Raw genomic sequence first — 6437 nt, 5'->3', positions numbered from 1 at the left:
TGTCTCAACTAAACCGCAGCGCGATTTAAAAAAAGAGGAACGGCGTTACGCGAAGCAAACCTACTGCATATCGTTCCTAACACACTGGAGTAGCCACTACTACTTTTTTTCTTTAAGAAGGTTTGATTAATCAGTCATAATTATATTTGTAACTCGACAAGTACTCACCTAATTGTCAAAATGTCAATGAGGCGTGTGTGGGCATGTTGAAATGGCATCTAACTGCACTATTTTCAGCAACGTGCTAATTGCGCGCTCATTTTTTCCGGTATCAAGAAAGCCCGCGAAATATGAAAAGGGACACGTGACTAGACTGTTGCGTGCGTCGGGAACCTGCGCCCTCAGACAGGCTCCCATGAGATAGACAGTATCAAGGAAATAATGCAGAAAGAAAACAAAATGCATCTCCCTATCTGCCACTCCCCGGCCTAAGAAACGCACCGCTTGATCTTACAGAGTCAGGCCGTAATCAGAACACCTGCCGCGTTACCAGTGAGAACAGTCGGCCGTGAGATATGGATAACGATTGTGGCGGACTATCGAACAGAATGAATCGCAGCGAAATTGCACGCATATCGTTGGCGCCCGACGTGTACCCTTGCCAAAATGCGGAACGCTGTCTCTCGCAACGGACAACAGGCAAAGCGGTTGTTTGCAGTAAGCTTATCTGAGGGCGCTGGTTTCCTTTGCGGGTGGGAGCGTAGTCATGTGTTATTTTAAGTGCGAATGCACTTTATAAGCGACCCTGAATCCGCCGTCCCATAGCAACGGCGCGAGGAAAGGAGAGGAGCGTCTGTAGCAACGGCGCAGCGACGTCACACCCCACGTGACTGCGCGCGCTCCGCCTCCTCACCACGGTTTGCGCGAGCGCGCGCCGGCTCCGCACCGCTCTTCTAGGTGGCATTGGGTGCAGTGGCTTCGCCGCCGCGATGAGCTCGAGCGCATGCGCGTCCCCTCCCCTTTCTCTCCTCTCCTACGCTGCCCCCCTCTCGCCCGCCTGTCGACCGCGTTCCCCGCTCGCCCTGTGAAAATTAACGGCCAGGCTAGATGGAAGATACGACGCGCGTAGCGTCCCTCTTCGCGTTCCACGACGCGAGGTCGGTAGCATGCCCAACGAACGCCAACGGAACGCGATCGTGGAAGTGCTCCGGCTTCGCATCGTCTCATGGTCCTCCTACGGTCCCCCCCCCCCCCCCATCTTGCCTCGCGGCGCTGCGGCGCCGACGCAGGCAGCGTCGCGAGGCAGCGTCGCTGATTGAAAAAATCGACCGCTCGCGCTGCACAACCGTTCACTGACCACCCCGTATATATAGGCACTGGATTTTGACCTCCAAGGTAGTGCGTGTGTGCGATTTCTCCTTTGCGTGATTAAACAATGAAAATTCACAGCGTACATGTAAAATTAAAGTGAGCTGCAAGTCATAACACTCATCGAACCTTCAGTATAAACGCGCCCGATCTCACGTCGGTGATGATGTACTGGGCAGAATTCACGGAAGATTCATGGTTTACCGATGAACCTCCGCAGCTTCGCCCACTCATCATAATTCACTCCATGGATATGCTGTGATTTTTTCATATTTCGCGGGCTTTCTTTATCAGCCAGAAAAAATGAGCACGTAATTAGTACGTTGTTAAAAATTGCGCAGTTAGATGTCCTTTGAACATGCCTACATACGCATCATTGACATTTTGACGATTAGGTGAGTACTTGTCGAGTTACAAATGTAGTTATGACTAATTAATTAAACCTCATTAACAAAAAAAATAGCATTGGCTACTCCAGTGTACTAGGAACAATATGCAGAAGGTGCGCTTCGCGTAACGCCGTTCCCCTTTTAGGGGCGTAGCTCCTCTTAGTCTAACCTTGTCACGTCTCCATTGTCCGGCGTCAACGGCAGTATCTCTGTCCAGCGTAAACGGCAGATGGCGCTGTCTCATAGAAGTACATACAAACTGCAGTTCAGGGCCGATATTCTAGATGCCGCTGTGCAGAATCCGTGTCGTCATCACGATTTGTCGTCTCATTTCCTAGATGGCGTTGGTCCAATAGAATTGTATGCAATATGGCGCTTGTGTGAATCGACACCAGATGGCGCTAGAAGTGCCGCTGCTCTCCGATTGGCTGCAGCGCGGGCTTCGCGGGCATGCGCGGGGAGCGAGCGCCTCTCTCATTCTCCAGGATCGTCGCCGTGCGTGTCGGATCGTTGGTGGAGAATGAACGATGCGCAGCGGCGGGCGCTCGCTTGGCGGCAGCCAGCTGGATCCCGAGACCGTGCGCGCCAACGACGCCGCTGCGAAACGGGCTCAACGAGAAGCCGATACCGAGACCATGATTGCTTCAGGAGCTTCGCCCAAGCTCTTCATCATTCACCCGTAATTTTTTTTTGTGCTGCGTGATAGCTGGGACACCCTGTATACATACATACTTGTACATATACGGTGCATGACGGCGGCGACGGGGACGGACAAAAACCAGCCGAAACTCTCCATATAATTGCTATCGCAATAAAATGCAGTGGCTTAGCTCGGCTATGCCAGGATAACGTTGCGTTAGCAAAGGTTCAGCTAATTATTCTTAGCTTTCCTGATTGCCTAGGATTAACTTGAATATCATGCTTACTGCTGCTCCAATGAGACACACACGGTGTACGTATTATATGGCACATGTATATTTTGCCAGGCAACTACTTCGCGATGCGATGAGTTAAGCTTCTGTGCTCTTCTGCGCTGTTGAGCAGCATGTGCGCTATTCTAATGCATGGCTATAGCACACTGGCAAACGCCAGTGAGAGGCGCTATCAGGCGGCTCCAGCGCAGTGTCAGACGGCGACTGCACAGCGAAGGCGAATAGCTGCGTGCGCGCCGGCTCCAATACGTCTGCCAAGGCTACGACGTCATCCCTCTGGACAGCGCATACCGGTGGTGGCTGAGTGCGCGGGAGGTGCCGGCTCCGGTGCGTGACACGAGTGATCCTTGCGCAAGCGCAGCACGGCTCTTGAGGATCCACGCGAAACCGGCTCGGCTAGGCCAGTGTAGCTAACGCTACTAAAAGCTGCCTATAGGCGGCTTGGCAAGTACGCAGGCCGTATTGTGTGGCGTGCGGCCAAATAGCAAAGAAAAACAGTCCATTAACAAGTGAAAACATGATTAGTGCAGAATAAAATGAATACACAGCGGCCTGAAATAAAACATAAAAAAAATCCAGCACATGTCCCCGTGAGGGAACCATGAGTAGCATGCGAAGCAGTCGAGGGGACGACACGGAGTTCCGTACGAGTTTCTGTTAGAGTTTCCCTTCGCGCATTCGAATCGTTCGTCATGGCGTTTCCACCATTAGCTTCTTGCCGGCGTTTCTGGCACGCTTCTGCTTCTCTAGCCCAGAGTTCGGGATCGGCTTGCCGCCGCTGCCGTTTCGCGGCAGCAGCTCGAGCCCTCTTCTCATCCTCTGCAGCCTTTGCATTCGCATTTGCATTGGCGTTGGCGTTGCCTGTGGCGCTGTTGTTCATCATGTCACTGGAGAGAATCTGCGGAGTGGAGCGTGCGCAGGCAATTTTATACCGTTGAGCTACCGCAGCGCCTAAAGCAGCGACAGTTGAGCATCAGAAAAACCTCGAGCGAAACCGGCGCACGGGAACGGAGCCACGCACAGCCAGGCACCCTACTTCTCTCGCTCACTCCGCCGTCCACGCTAGTACCGCCTCCTGCGCATACGCAGCGCCGGTGGTGGCGCATGCGCCACAGCAGTGCCTGGCGCCGGCGCAGGAGGCATACTAGCGTGGACGGCGGAGTGAGGGATGAAGGTAAGTTCGACCATAAGCTGCTCACCTCTAAAAATCCAACGCCAGGATAAACAAAATTAATTTTCTTCTACAAACAACGATCTAAGTTTTGTTGAGGAACAACCAAACAAATCAAAATAATTTACTGAATATGGTTTACCGATGAGGCTAAAGAATAACACAGAAGCCCTGTGCCAGTATTCGAAGGGGTGTGACAATATTCCAATGCTCTCTGTGTGTTGTTTTATAGCAATTCTCATTTGTTTCCAGCTAGGGTATCTAAATTATGTATAATAATTCTCGCTTCATGTTTAAATCTAAAACTCAACCGATAAGAGCATAGTTTATGGGCTGTAATAATACTGGTTTTATGGAAGAAGCCTGTGGTTGCTGCAGTATACTCAGCATTGTAAATATTACGTAAATATTGTTTCTCCATAACGAAAAGTTTTTGCAGATTAGGAAATGTAGTTGTACCACAGACAAGTTGGCAATAGTTAACATGTAAATAAAAGAGAGATTGTAAGCTAACATTTTATGCTTTGGTGAGAGAATATATCTGAGTCGACCGACTATAGCAGTTATTCGAGCTAGTTTTCTTAGAAGGAGTTTTGTTAGTACCAAATTTACATGAGATTCCCAAAACATGCGAGCACTAAATACAACGCCAAGGCACTTAAAGTGGTCAACAATATCAAATGGAAGAGAATTAAGAACTATATCTGCATGAGGAGGGACAGGCCTATTTTTGGCTCGTAATGTAACCGCCTTTGTTTCTTCATTGAGTTCATCTTCATTGAGTTGAACGATGACCGCTGTTGCAACTGAACTAATGTGTTATTACAATTAGAGATAAGGCAGTCAATGTCATTTGCCAGAGAAAAATATGGTTGTGTCGTCTGCATATATGATAAACATGGCATTATTATTATTGTTAAAGATGTCAGTTATGCAAATGTTAAACAGCAAAGGCCCGAAAATGCTGCCCTGTGGAACACCGCAATAGAGTGGCAGAACTTGTGATCGTGAGTTATTTATTTGAACAACTTGTCGCCGGTGGGACAAGTATGACCGCAGTAAATTTAAACCACAACCACGCATACCATAAATATGCAACTTAGCTAACAAGACTTCATGATCTACGGAGTCAAAAGCCTTGGAAAAATCAACAAATAAACCAATTACTATTTTCTTGCGTTCAAATTTCCTTAAAATATACTCTTTCTGGTGGAGCAAAGCTGATTCTGTTGATCTGTGCTTCCGGAACCTAAATTGATGTGCTTCTAATATATTGCAGGTCTCGACAAAATTGGAGATCCTACAATGAATTATTTTTTAAAAAGGTTTTGAAAAAAATGGCTATTATGGATACAGGGCGGTAATTGCCTAATTCATTTCGATTCCACGTTTTGAAAAGCACTGCTAAATTGGCTATTTGCATTTTTATTGAAAATGTTGATGTTGTTAAACACGTAATTAATATGTTTGCAAGAACTGGTGCGATTAGGTCTGCTACAAATTTCACGTGTTTTATTTGGATTTCGTCGATATCTGTACTGCTGCTGTTTTTCAAATTTGTGATTGTCGAAATCTTTTCCTGCATTGTGACTAGCTGCAGAAATGAACTTTTATTATTCCTCATGTTGACATATTGGCATGCATTTGTGGGTCTACCTAAAGTACAAATGTTTGTAAAAGTATTATTGAAAGCATCAGCCAGTTCCACCTCACGCAAGTCTATTCCTTAGATTGTAAGCTGTTAATGCTGTTACGATTATGACCACGATGTAGTAGCGCGTTTAATTTGTCCCAAAGCAGCTCGCTTGGCGCGTTTTTCATATCCATGAAAAACGAGAAGTATTCTTTTCGTGAGATGCGCAGGTTCTTCGTTAGTTTATTCGAATATTTTTTTTTTAATTCTTGAGGTAAACAAGATTGCGAGTTTTAAGAAATTGTCTATAGAACCTGTCATTTGTTCCCATTCGTTTGTAGAGCTCGTGCGTCCCCTATGGTTTCATAATTTTCCTATTTCTTTTGCGTATTTTAACAGGAAAGTGAACTGAGTAAACATTTTAAATATATCTAAAAATGCATTGTATGCATGGCCAACATCATTTTAGTTGTAGATCCCGGACCTCTCAGCCTGGAGCAGCTGCTTTATAAATGCGTTAAGAGCCACATCAGTTATTGGCTGGCAGGCACCTTCCACGCCGCCATCGATAACAAGCCTCCTCCAAGCTTTCATTTGCAACGGCTGTCCTCTACAGCTGCTTCGGGCAAATTGCACCGTGAACTTCAACCGTTATTGCCGTATAATTCCTGGTTGATTTCAAAAGCGGGTCCGTAAAGCGAAAAAATGGTAATATGTAGAATTACTGACTGAAAATCTAGCCCTATAGGCATACGTAAGAATGTGCGAGATAATAACTCCAATAACATTATGAAACCCGTGGCTCCTTTGACGAACCCTGGCAGCTGAAGGTTCCTTTATATTGCTACATTCGACCCCCGACCTGAAGACCCTCTGCTGACCCTCACTACGGACCAGAACCTGCTTGCTGTGGACGTGGATGGCCTGCCTGTTACTGCCCTCATTGATACCGGCGCACATATTTCTATTATGAGCTCTGATCTCCGTGCACGATTAATAAGGTC

The sequence above is a fragment of the Rhipicephalus sanguineus genome, chromosome 4, assembly GCF_013339695.2.
Source record: "Rhipicephalus sanguineus isolate Rsan-2018 chromosome 4, BIME_Rsan_1.4, whole genome shotgun sequence".
NCBI lineage: Eukaryota > Metazoa > Arthropoda > Arachnida > Ixodida > Ixodidae > Rhipicephalus > Rhipicephalus sanguineus.
This window is presented reverse-complemented; position numbering follows the sequence as displayed.